Source organism: Scomber japonicus, chromosome 1 (genome assembly GCF_027409825.1).
Source record: "Scomber japonicus isolate fScoJap1 chromosome 1, fScoJap1.pri, whole genome shotgun sequence".
Classification (NCBI taxonomy): domain Eukaryota; kingdom Metazoa; phylum Chordata; class Actinopteri; order Scombriformes; family Scombridae; genus Scomber; species Scomber japonicus.
In genome coordinates, this window is record NC_070578.1 from 24997784 (window position 1) to 25012243 (window position 14460).

A 14460-nucleotide genomic window follows, 5' to 3' on the forward strand; every position below is an offset into this window, starting at 1 on the left:
ATACAAACTTGATATTTGGATTAGTATAAAACGACTTGAGCAAAGACTGGTTTAAAATACAGACGTCCTGGACCTCCTCAATACCCAAAAGTTTTCCAGTGTAAACACAACAGTGCTGCAGTAAACTTTATCTGAGAGGTCGTGGGGATAACAGCAACTTCTATTTTTCTCAATGAAAAGTACATCTGAAATAACTAAAAAGATAAAAGATTTATTTTTATCTTTAATATTCTTGTTATCATATCATCATAGAAGAGTGATGTAGTTCTGTGATAATATATTGACAGTGACTGTGAGGCACAGACTCACTTACTGTGTATTGAAATAATACAGTTATACTGCCAATGGGAGTTGATATAATGATATAATTCAATATAAAGATTTCTGGGTCACTGTGTATTGCCCTGTGACAACAGAAAAGTCACCCAATGTAGAACAATAACCCATTGGCAGCAGTCTGAATCTTGTTCAGTGTTATGCAGATGACTTTGTTGTGATTTGTTGTGATTGATTGATTGAGACAAACAAATACCTACACAGATGCTAATATATTATTTAGCTCACAAACTACATACTGTAACTTTTTTTTGCAAATAAACAGTATTATGCCAACTATAATTAATCAGTTACCAACAAAAACAGCAGTATGTAGGATTTAATGGCATTTAGTGGTAAGACTGACAATTGCAACCAACTGAATAACCCCCCACATATCCAAGCATGTTGGATGGTAACTTATACTCTTATATTATATTGCCTTTATAACCAAAAGCACATTGTGAGACTTTGGTTCTCTGCTTCCTGTGTAAAAAAGTTCCCAACAGGTAACATCAAAGGTGAGCTGTGGGACTTGGTCACCATAACTTTTACTTCTCATTAGACAGAGGCAGACAGGGAAAGTCGTTAGGGAGGAAACGCAGATAAGGATTCGACTTTCAACTCTTAATTCTCTGAAGACCAAAAGAAACTCCACAGATAGTGAATTAATTAAAAGAAACCTATTAGGGTGCTGAATATGGGATGATTGTGATGCATGTTGCTGTGTGTACACATACTGACACTGAACTTTTACAGCCTAGCAAACTGGGAGAGCTGCATTTGTAAATGTGAACTTTATTTATTGCAATGAAACTCTGAAGGACAGTTTGCTCTCTGTGAATTTAACTTTAACCATTGTCCTATTAGCTGGGGTACCCACAGACCCCAGTGGTATATTGTTTTTGGTCACATCTCATAAATACTTTATTCTATCATTCCAAATTTTTTTCAAATGACTTCATATAACTCTTTTGTGTTTCTGTTTTAATTAAATTTTATTGAGATCTTTCTTCCTACAGGTCATAATGATGGTTTCTGTCTGATAAGAAACTTCCAATTCTGCATGTGGTTGTGGTGGAAAGGTGGCAGTCTTTATTGTCAATAGCCATGAGTTTATGGGAATCTACTATACACATATATATATTTTAAATCTTAAACATATTTTGGTTTATGCTTTTGATAATCAAGTTTTAAGACTAATCAGCCGCTGTATGTCTGCAGGTATTTCAGTCAAAAGTCACTGACAAATGAATACATTATTAAGATTTTAACAGAGATCTACATAGTTTAATGAAGTGCACACATACAATACATACAGTATCCATAAATGAAAGCAATAAATAGACTTAACTGTTAATTATTAAATAACGTAAAGAAGGTCTAAAACAGACAAGTGTCAGTAGACTGAGTGTCAGTAGACTGACTTGTATTCAAATAAAAGCGCAAACTTGAATGTAGCTCTGCAGCATAAATCATTCAAAGGGAGGACAGACTGAATGACATAGAAAGAGACACGTATGATGAGAAGTCGTGACATGCACATTCAGCATGTTTTACAGTGATGGAGGTGAAATGAAAAAAAAGTGATCAATTAATAATCAGTTACCATATGTGCAATTACATAAATGCACCCTACTGCTCTTCTAAAAGTGACTGTTGGGGTTAATGCTGAATCGATGTTTAGCCTTCATACACTGTCAAGACTTGTCATGTTGTCCCCTGTGGGTCTGGCCTCTGAGGACTTATATCATATCACTATTTTTAGACTATACTGAATCATTTATGCCAACAATGAATATCTTCAGGTTATTATTATTTTCATGATTAAACAACAATAATTCATTATTAGCTCCTTTTGTTATGGTGTTAGAAAACCCTGAAGTAGCATTTATACTAACAATGGAACACCAAAATGCTCCACTAAAACCTGTGTTAACTTAGGTAAACATAAGTCAAATAGCAGATTTTACAGAGATAGTATATCTATAATGACAATCAGCAATGGTCCAGCAGTGAAAAGAACAATATATGCCCCACCATTTAAAGCAAACAACCATACATTTCTGTAATATACACATACATAATCATGTATAATAAATGATTGACTTTGACACACAGGAGTTAATAACTATGAATCACCATTGCACAACACTTTCCCAGGCATTGGTAGGTCTGAACACATAGAAAAACACCAGAATGTGTTATGCAATTTTATATCCAGAGAGTGAAACTTACAATAATTGCAAAAGAGTGTCTAAGAAACAAGAATGTCCTGGATCGCAGCTGTGCCCATCAGAGACGACAGCTCACTCCGCCAAATGCAGCTTCTTCACAGCGTGTCCCTGCCACAGTAGCGTCTACACTTGTCTTGTTGCTCTGTTAAATGGAGAGGACAGTGTTGTAAGACTGACAGTTCTTTAGTGCTCCATAACTAAAGGATGGATGCACCAATACACTCAGGAATAAGAAGTCACTTGGGAGGAAGAGAAAAACTTAAAAGGATCGCAAGTTTTATAGTTGTCAAAGCAAATATTTTTACTGTTTTGCACACATGATTACATAAGAGCTTTCTGCAGTCAAGCTGAAAGAAAATGCAATGGATCCTTCTGTCTACTTTATGAATTAGGAATTATATAATTATTTTTCCCCCTTGCTTTAAACATCTCAAGCTTATCTTAAAAGACTCATCTTTGTACTTCAATGTTTTTCCGGGTTTTTAGAATTTCACAATGAAGTTAAAAAATATTGAATCCAGTAAATGATACCTCTTAGTGTTAAGGTGTATTTTAAATTCACAAAATGTCTTTATAATCTGCATGTACTGATTTTTTGGGGGCAACCATGCTTACAATGACATATTGTCACCTTATTAAGTTAAGCAGTGAAAAGATGTGTATTTTGTCCTCCAGCAGATGCGGAGCAATATTAAGCATTAATTTGCATTTCTGGTCAGTTGCCATTCATTCTCCCTTTAGCTCTGTTTTTGTCTCAACAGCTTTTGAGAAAAATATGTGTATCTTTAGTTGAGGAGAACTGCAGAGTCAGATGATAATTAGGATTCGACAAGGATTATTATTAGGGCCCGAGCGCTGACCAGTGCGAAGCCCTATTGTATCTGTAAAGATTCTTCTTCTTCATGCTTCTTCTTCGTCTTCATGTTCTTCTGACAAAATGATGGCCTTTTTGACAGCCTAAACATGTCCCAAAAGTCACCAAATTTTTCACGCAAGCCAGACCTGGCGAAAAATTTGATATTTAATGGTTTGCATTAATGGGCGTGGCAAAATGGCCCCCTTGACAAATAAATAGAATTGGTCCCCTCGCCCCAGATTGACATAGACAAACGAAATTCGGTACACATGTACATCATGTCAAAGCGCACCAAAAAGTCTCCTGGACCCATACCCTAACACCAACAGGAAGTCGGCCATTCATATATTCTGTGTCATATACACAGCGCCACCTACTGGACACAGGAAGTCAGCCTCATATGACAAACATTATCCGATTTATATGAAGTTTATAGGATGTGTTCTCCACTTCATGCACTGCAACATGACATTTAATTTATGGGTGATCTCTAGCACCACATAGTGGACACAGGCAGTGTGAGTTGGCCCCATCACACAATGTTCAATAAAAGCCTGGGTGCCAAGAAGTCTATGTGCCCACTGTGTCTGCCCTGCGACTGTGGCATGCACTGATATGCACGTACGACACTTTTCGCTGTTTTGGGGCGGTGCGTGGGGGGCGAGGGCCCGTTCACCGCTGCTTGCAGCTTTAGCATGGTTCATATCCACAGTCTTTTCAAGTGCTCTTGAAAAAATATGAAAATATTGATTTTAGTAGCTTTAAGGATGATGAAAATATATTAAAACAATAGTGATCAAAAAATATACTACTGTATACCTGTAACTGTTATACTGTATGTACAGCCCACCTGTTCAGCAACAGATGGGCTACATAATGGTTTTGTACCTTCTTACCTAACAGCACTTGCTCAATTTCTCCAGTGTCCTCCACAGCTACAGGTTTCAGCAAAAGGGCAAAAATAACAGCAACTCCTATCACCTTTTAACAAAAACATAGCAGGGAATATGTTTAAGACACATAAACATATTATTTTAAACTAATTGTATTATTTTGCAGGAAGACAATTATTTTATTCTGCAAAAAGCACAGTTTTTTAGACTGAACACTAAATTAAATTACTTTTTTTTTAGGAATAATGTTGATACAGTAGTGGTTTTTCCATCTTGACCCACCTTGAGAGGCTGCAGTATAAAGATGCTCTGGAAGAGGGAGAGGCCTAGAGACATGACCCATTTGATGGACTTTGCTTTGCCATACTGAAAACCGTACAGCAAGGTGAAGAAAGTGGACACTGCGCTAATGGACAGCAACAGGAACCAGCCCAGAAAAACACACCACCAGGGCAGCCAGCAGCTTGCGGACCTCTTCTTCTTCGTCTTCTTCACAGGAAGCGGGCTAAGTCAAGAGATGGGAGGAATGAGAGGAAAAGCCGAAAAGAGGATGACACATGAGATGTTTTGGTTAAATGAAACTAGTGATATTTCTACCCTGTGCAGGTAATTTGTGTGATAGTCAGAATGCTGACCAGTAGGTCAAGTGGCAGCTAAACACCATCTCAGCCTTGCGAACCAACAGGTTGGTGATATTGAGGATCTGCTGGTACTCATGTGGACTCTGGAAGTTCCTCTCATCCATTTTCTCCAGACACATATGAAGGTGACAGAGACCAGCTAGGAGGAACTTGCTGCAGTACACCCAGTGGGGGTCACTCTCAGTCTCACCTTTTACAGAAACACATATACAGAGCAGCATGAAATTACATTTATCTGCACTGGTACAAAGGTGGTCTTGCTGATATTCTAATAGTTGCAATGATTAGTCAATCTACAGAAAACTAATCAGCAACTATTTTATAATCAATTATTCACTTAAGTCTTTTATCAAGCAAAAGTTATCTGGTTCTAAAATGTATGAAATTGCTGTGTTTACTTGATCTTACATCATAGTAAATTGAACATCTTTGTGTTTTGGACTGTTGGACAAACTGTGAATATGATTGTCAGATTATTCAATGATGATAATGAAAATAATTGTTAGTTGCATCCATACATTTTATATATTTTTCTTATTGTCAACAAATCTCATGACAAGATAAAAAATTAACAATGAATTAATCCTAATAAATGGCTTGCCTGTGTATTGAATTGATTATTTCTCTGTGCAATATACCTGCACTGTTGTCCAAAAACGATTAAAAACACATAAATCAGGCACACCATTTCACTACGTGACATGTTGCCTTATAAGATGATCACAGGCTCTTTAAAGAAGATCTCACATAAATTGTGCTGCTGTCCTCACCAGCACACCAAATCTGCAGTTGAAAATAGTCTTTTTTGTCCATTGGCCAAATGATTTGTGGATGTTCAAATTTTACCAGCCACTCAATAGCTTACCATTGTTTTTGGGCTGGTGAGTGAAGTAAATCTATTGCATATGCTTTTTTGTGTTTGTTTGTTTTTAAATCAATGTGTATGTTCTATTTTTACAGATACAGTAGATATTTGAGCTTGGGAATGAGCATAACAGACAAGCTGGGAAAGTTTTATTGAGAGACTTCTGCTTTTGTTGACAAAAACAGAAGTATACAATATGACCAGCCGTATGCTAATTTATTTTGGTTATATTTAATTATTATTATTTTTTAATTAAAACAGAAAACCTGCTGTAAAACCTTTGTTATTCCAAAAGGCTAAAATGAGGACTGATTCTCAGGCTGAAATCAATGACCTACTTATAGTCTATGGAAATGACTGGGTTACATAATGTTCAAAACAACCTTGTATGAGCTGTATGAATTCATGCACTCTGTCCAAGGCAGGGTAGAGATCAGCAGTGGACTCCAGCCTGTGCATCTCTGACATCTTGTTCCTCTGACTTCTGCTAACCCAAGAAATCACCTCCTCTGTATCCTAGGCAGGATTACAACATATAGCAAATGATTTAATGGACTGTACACTACTTGAACAAATACACACAGTAGGAGTACACATTATATAGTTAATGGTCACCAGGAGACAAAGCCACACAGAGCACTGAAACATGAACTAATTGCAAAAGTGCACAAGTGAAGGTCAGTGATGAGGCAAGTAGAATTCATCACAGCATCGCACAAAAGGAGTCATACAAAAAAGTGCTGAAAACACACTTTCACACTCATTGAGATCAGATATTACAAAACACACCTTTAGAATGGTTGGTATGGTAACTGCTTGGGGTCTCAAGTTATCGTCAGAGTCGCCTTTTCGAGATTTTGAAGTTATGCGTGGCCTGATGCTTCTGAAGATGGTGATGATGAGGATGTTGATAGGGAACATGAGGAGACCACTCTCCACCCCCACCATGACTTCCTGCCAGGTGATTATTAATGAACCTGAATAGATATGAAAACAAGGACACAGTGATGGTGAGACGAAAGCAAGTTAGTTAACAACTGCGGATTTAAACACATGAGTGTATTACTCCTACAATGTTGTCACCTCAACCACCCACCTGCATGAAAGGAACTTTACAGCGACAGATTGTTTTTATATAGCCGCTTGTGTGTCAGACGCAGTATGAGCTGCATTGTGGCCATTGAAGACAATAATGAATGTTATTTAAAGGATAAGTTCACATTTTTTTCAAAGTCAGTCTTAAAACAATGGTAAGGTTTTCCTTGCTGTAATTGTTCCTTCATACATCACCTAAGTGATAAAAGACAGTCACAGTGTGTCCACACAAATATTTTGTTGCAAAAATGCATTTAAAATTTGATCTGAAGCTTATATAAGGCTTAAGCAGTTAGTCATCTGAAGAGCATATTGGCCACATTTACAGTCTTTTTGGCATCAAATTCCCTCTTTGTGTTTTTGAAGTATGGTAACAAAAAGAGAGACTTTGGCACTAAAAAAACTGTAACTTTGAAACTGATCTACTTGATTTGACTAATTTGGACAGCTCAAGCTTCATATTAGCTTCAGATTCAGTTTAAACACATTTAAACACAGAAGTAGGACTGTGGAATTTGTTCTCCATCAGGTGCAATATAAAGGGATAATAATGGTCAGTATGAACAGGAGGAATGATTATGGCAATAAAAGCGTATTTCAGTGTTCATCTGGAACAGACCCCTCCCTCTATTATGTACACTGCTAGGTTTTATTGTCCATTTCATATTTAGTGAAGATTTTAAAAGTATTTAGTACTGCCCTGAAAATTACTTTAGACATGAGAAGGTCCTGGGCAAATTTTATTTGTCCAAAGGTAGAAATAAGTGGATGTGGACTTCCAATAAACGTTTTCTGTCTCTCTCCACTTTCAGCAATTGAATAAAGGCAAAAGAATACACTACAAGTGATCTTTAAAAATGTAAAAAGAATATAATCAATTCATAATATCTTAATTGATAGATAATTTTCAGACATATGCTGAATTGTATTCCTATTTTAGTGTGACTTTATTCATTTGCATTTTCTTTATTGTAGCTAACACATTTACACATAGACTGTAAGAACAATATTACAAAAGTATAAGTGATGTAACTAGTGTGGCTTTTCAACACTTGTGACCTCACAGAAGCAACAAAGCAGCTTAGTCTGAAAGTTAAAACCTTGTAAAGGTGCCTTTAATCTTTCATCCCACGTGTTCTATTCATTTATTACTGTCAGGCTGTGTTGACACCTCCATAGATATTATCTCCGTCATGAGTTAGCCTGAAGTAGATTTGGTGTGCATTTGGTTGTGTGTATGTCAGTGTCTGTGTGTATACGTCTTGCATACTACTGGACCCATCAGCTTAATATTTATGGGCACATTTATGACTGTATGCTCAAGCATGTCTCATGGTTGTGGTGACTCAGTTTTTGAAAAACCTGTTTTATAACACCATTCACTGCTGACTCCTCAGTACTCTGGAATACTGTTTCCACTAGAGATAACCAATCATGGCACATTGAGAGAGGGTTGTGTTCTAAATTCAAATAAATATTGATACGATTCCTTATGAACCTGTCATAAAGCTTAGACTTTCATCTTTTTAGCAGTCCTCATTATTTACTTGAACCAGAACATGTATAGATTAATTCCATACCCAATATGTGATGATCTACAAGTTAGGCGTGAAATGAGATGAATAAATCTAATTTTTGTTATGTCCGCCACCATCTTGACAGTACACACATGGCAGATATCTGAGTGTGCTCTTCTAGTTCAAAAAGCTTCAGTTGTGTTGTAGATAATACAACATGCCAAGAGACAAGACAGTCAATTAAATTGTTTTTCAAATTATATTTTTCACATATTAGCTCAAACCATTTGATCTTTCATTCAAAACTTTTAGACCCCAACTGCACTGGAGTCATTGGAAATTTCTCATTACATCACAATTTATATAATTATTTGAGTTTTTCTTCCTTCAAAAGTATTGTTTTCACCTGTTTTATCTGTAGGCTTCATATTTATCATGACCTACAATCTACAACAACATTGATTAGATTAAAATAAACAGAAGTTTTCCTTATATTATGAAATGTCAAAATAAGTCAAAATAATATTGAAAAAAAAAGATTCACCAAAGGAAAAGAGTACTGGTGAATTCTCATCTGTGGGAATGTTCCAAAAGGCGATATTTATGGCCATGGTACAGAGGAGCAGGCTCATGCAGCAAGAGACCCTCTGGGCACGTGTGAAAGGACTCCTTGAGGGGGGATCCACAACGGACACCCAGATATGTTCATCCCTGAAGCCAGTCGACGTTCTGCTCTGGAAAATATTCCTGACAGAAAGAGGCAAAAACCCATAATGACACTAACCACTACATGTGACTTTCACTTTCAGAGCTGAGCTGGTTTATTGCAGCCTGTGTAAAGTGGTTCTCTTCTGACCTGAAACTGGCAATCTCATTGTTCTTTGCAGCGTTGAAAGTTTTCTTGGTGATGCCGTCTCCACGCTCAGCACTCAGCCAGCATTCACAGAGGAAGTGAAAAACATGTCGTGTTTGGAGGTCCTGTACGGTCACCTTGTTTATATACCTTTATAGAAAGAAATTCATAATTTACATTTACCAAATGGAAACTTCTATATACACATAAAATATCAACAGATTTTTGGGAGAACCAACACATTACGAATGTTGTGTATTTTTCTCTCTAATCAGTTTCTAGTCAAAACTTTTACACAGAGATTTATTTCCTGTGGCCAAAGGCACAGGAATGTGCAAAGTGTTGTGTAACTAACCATGATATAATTTTTATCATGAGTATGGATAGTATTAAACCAATGCTGCATTGGTCAAAGTATCACATTGGAAATTCTGAAATTGCATGACTGAAAATGCATGACTCTTTATGACTGCCCTCCTCTCCATCAAAGCATGTGTATATAGACCTGAACAGTATGCTTAAAATGGTATTTAAAGAGAAGTGATAACAAGGTAGTGCTAACTTATGATGCAGCCCTGACATTTTGAAGTGTGACTATGAAGAAGCCAACAAGCGGTCCAGCAGAGAGGTAATAAATGCTACCTGCACACATTTCTAATAAAAAACTAATTTAAGCATAACACAACACACCACTAGTCTATGATTTGGTATAGTATTAAGTGTGTTGAGGATTGCTCTGACTGTAGTACCACGAGGGATGACCTCCGATGTTGTCGTGCTGCAGCCTTAGGTTTCGCACTTCGCCCAGGGGGAAGGGCGTGGCCAACAGGAACATATCAACAGCTCCTCTCTCAAACACAGGCTTGTCGGGGTCTGTGAGGTTGTGTATGTCACTCTCGCCCTCGGAGCCAATAAGCTTCACGGTAACCTATAGGACAGCACAATGGCGACACTGACATTTCTAAAATATAGCAAGTGTTTTACATGAATCTGCATTTTTCATATTTTCTAGGCTGGTTTGAGTTCATTTCAGAACATTCAAAAGTACTTTGCATGATCATAGGTAATCCAGCTCAATACTTATTTTGCTATTTTTTGTCAAAGTAACATGACCATTATATGATAGTGCAGTTGAGGAAAGCATGATCATTTTGAATATACTTTAAGGCTGACATATTCAAATGTTGGATGGAGCTTCAAGACCCAAGACTTGAAAACTGCAGGATAATTTTTGCCTGTTGCATTCAGGTCTGAATGCAATAAAATTCAAGAATTAATTTCTGATTTTTTTAAGGCTTCCAACGAGCAAACCAATCCAGTCTTTCAACCATATGACGAGAAGCTATGATGTTCATTATATGTGTTGGCATCAAAATGTATGTAACTACAGCAAGTGCAAAGTATCTAAAAGTAACCCTCTAGAAAGGATAAGTGGTTTGGAAAATGAATGAATGAATATCTCAATGAAAGAAGACTCTTACATTGGCACTGGTCCCAGCATTCTTGCGATGGCCAGTTTGGACACTGATCAGATAGTTGTACTGAGCACCTGGGTGGTTGTCCTTTAGCAGAGTCATCTTCCACTGATAGTTCAACATAAACACATTGTGGTGAACGTGTTGGCAGAAATGGATTTATTTGTGCATTGGAATGAAAGTGAAGAGGTATGTTTCTAAATTATATATACATGATTTTAAAAATAGCAAGTGTAGTATGCATGTTTTAAAAAAATATGAAATATGATGATTTTCAGGCAGCCTAACTGTTCCAACATTTCATTCTGGATGTAAATCTCACATAACATTAAAGACTTGTTTTATTACTGTTAGTCTGTAGTGACTCACCTTAGAACGTGACCTGCGGTCAGCATAGCAGGCCCACAACAGAGTGACCAGGTAGAGGCCAAAGAAAGCACACAGCAGTGCCAGCACCACATAATTACGAGACACAGTTGCAAACAACTCTGCTGTGCGACTTATGTCCACATGGTTAGGCATCACAAAGAAGGAGCTCCCAAAGAGAGTGAGGTGGTTACACAGACACTGTGTTAGCTCTGGAGTGCTTTTCTCACCCACCTGAGACAAAATGATGATATGCATATACTGGCATTACGGGAAAAAAAATAAAGCACAGTAGAAGATTGGCTTTGTTCAAGTGGAAATTCACCTGACAGCCATCAGTGCTCCACATCTCCTTCTTTTTGTGCCAGTACAAGCACTGGCTTATAAAAGATGCAGTTTTTAGTGTCAGGCCTGGCTCCCATGTGGAATTGAAGAGTCTAGTTTCAACATACCAGATCCCAGGAGTCTGCTGCAGTATGTCTGGGGTTATCATCCAACGATAGCCTCCTGTTTTAAAAAGCAGTTAAAATAATTGCTGATAATCCAGTAACCAATTCAAATAAAACAATTATAACATGTTCTGTTTGAATAATTAATACACAAGGGGCACATAGGTAGCCTACATGTAAAACAAACCATTTTAATAGAATGTGTCTGTACCGGTTTTAATGATATATCATGTTGCTATTAGTGCCTACCTGGATCAGGGTGGTGCATAAGTATATATAATAAATGAATAAATAAATAAATAAATGAATGAATATAATATTAAATGACAAAACTTGGAGTACAGACTAGGGTATGCAGGGATAGATGAATACCTGTTGGACTCAGGATGGTTGTGTTTCTAAAAAAGGTAGAATTAGGAGGTGACCCTTGAGACAATGTAAGAACCAATGAAACATCTGCACTGGGCTCCACGCTGAAGAAGACTGTCACGTTAGGGTTCGAGACATTGAACGTTGTCAGCATTTGTGTGTTTTCCTCCAATACAACAGTACTATTTGTCACAGACACATTTGGATGAGGCATGTAGATCTGGGAAACCGGAGAAAGCACATTACTTATGTAGCAGAAATATAGCCTCAAAGTATATGTTACATCATGCCAAACATCTTGCATTGTAGATTAAGTTAATTAAATTGGAAGATTAGAGAAATATCCAGAAAGGAAACACATTGTGGGAGCTCTGCAGATTCTGTATTGTGAATACTTTTATACAATGTTCATGTTATGGCTAAAAAAAAAAGACATTTTTGGTTGTATAGATCAAAATCTGTATGCATGATTAATTTTGATTTATTAAAGGTACTTAAAAACAGCAAAAACATTGCTCTTACAAGTGTAGAAAGGAAGTCAAACAGACTATTTAATTGGTCTTTCTCTTATTTATCTAGTAGATCACGATTACATTCAGAACAGTAATGTTACTCTAAAGAAACTGGAACAATGCCTGTGTTTTGTGTATGTGTGTTGGTTCTCTACTTTGATACTTCACGTGAATGGTTCATATTTGTATACAAATAATTAAAAACTTTTTTCTTCTTTGTGTTCTTCTTCTCTTATTGATATATTGATCACCCTTTCTCTCCCAAATTCTTGTGTTTTATGGTCCTTGTCACTACTAACTCCACTGTGATGATCTAGGAAGCTCATGATAAACACGGTGTCATTAGCTGCTTCTTTGCACATGCCACTGAGAGATTTTACCCTCTAGTGTTGAATTGTTTGTCTATAATGCACAAAGATTTTGTAACCTGCACTTTCCCTTTGCTTGTCACAAACACTCAAAAACAAAAGGTCACATGTTTTTACCATTATCACTCTAATGCTACAAAACCCGGTGCACACATGTTCATGAGTAGTAAGTCTCATTACTACTGTACCTCTATCATCTCTGTCAGGTTCTCCAACTTAATGTCTGAGACTCCATCACTGAGTAAAAGGCTGCAAACAGTTCCTGAGATATTGTCATCAGACGGGTGGGGATTTCTTGAGAATGTGGCCAACTAAGAAGTAAAAAAACACAAATGTAAAAATACTATTGATGACAACAAAGACAAAAATGTAGAGATACAAATGATGATAACACACACAGACCTGAGCAGTGATTTTGCTGAACTTTCCAAGCTGAGACTCCAGTGCTGCATATGAGGGGAGTTTGACGTACTCACCATCTTTCTCTGAACCCAGCACTGCATTGCTAATGTCAGCAGGTGTGTGACTGAGAAAAAATAAATGTGAAATTATGCCGTTTTGACATGTATTTTCTGCTACATTATAAGGTTAGAAAAAGAGAATAAAATATGCAAAATTATTTGAAAAAATGTCAAGTGACACCTTAAAAGGAAATACCTACCTGCTCTGATAGATATAGCCTGTTGGGTGCCTAATGACAATTCTCTGAGCTGTTTCTGAACCTAGCAGCAAAGAAATCTTCCGAAAGATCTCAAAGACATTCTCAAATAAAGACTGGAGGGGAAGAAAATGCAACATTGCCTTATTTAAACAGCCATTATAGTGATGTGTCATTAATGTTTATCACTTCTTAAAGCTCACATGTGGGCACACATCTTATTGAACTTACCGTAGGGTTTGGGTTTGTCAAGATATCACATTTTTTCAATGAGAGGAGGAGGATGGCACTGCTACAGTTGATGATGTGATTGACAGTATCTCTGTGTTGCAGTGCAAATTCCTCAGTCAGTCCTTCAGTAGCCTTCAACAAATACTGAATGAATTTGTCCTGTAGGAGAGATATGAGAAGACAGAATTTAATTTGTCATGATATACTTTTCAACATGAAAGAGGCAAGTAGTGTAATATCCATGGCCTTTCCAAAGTACCCACCCTGTTGTCATTTGTCAGCTCCCCTGCTTCTGTTTCCATTCGCATAATTTCTTTATCTGCTTCCTGTCTCAGAAAAACAGCACTTGTAAATTCTGACGTGTAAATTAACAAAAGGCTAGCCACCATTCAATGAGATTTTAACATTTGGGAATCAAAAATTGATGACGCATCTCTCACCGGGAGAAACCTGTTAATGTCTGTGACATACAAAGCCATGCCGTCTAAACTTCTTTTGTGCCCTGAAATCAAACAGTGTTTGAAAAATAAAGATAGACAGCATCACTGTTTCTGGTTCTTCACTTGCACTAATACTGTTGATTTGACACATTATGTGTGATCTTACTTACGGGATCTGGTTGCATGACTGATCACTGTCTTATTCTGTGAAGAAATATGAAGCAATATCAAAATTGAGTCTGAATGTTTACGTAGCTTGTTACAAACTCAAAGATATAGTTCCTACCTTTGTGTTGGATGAAAGTCGCAAATCTTTAAAA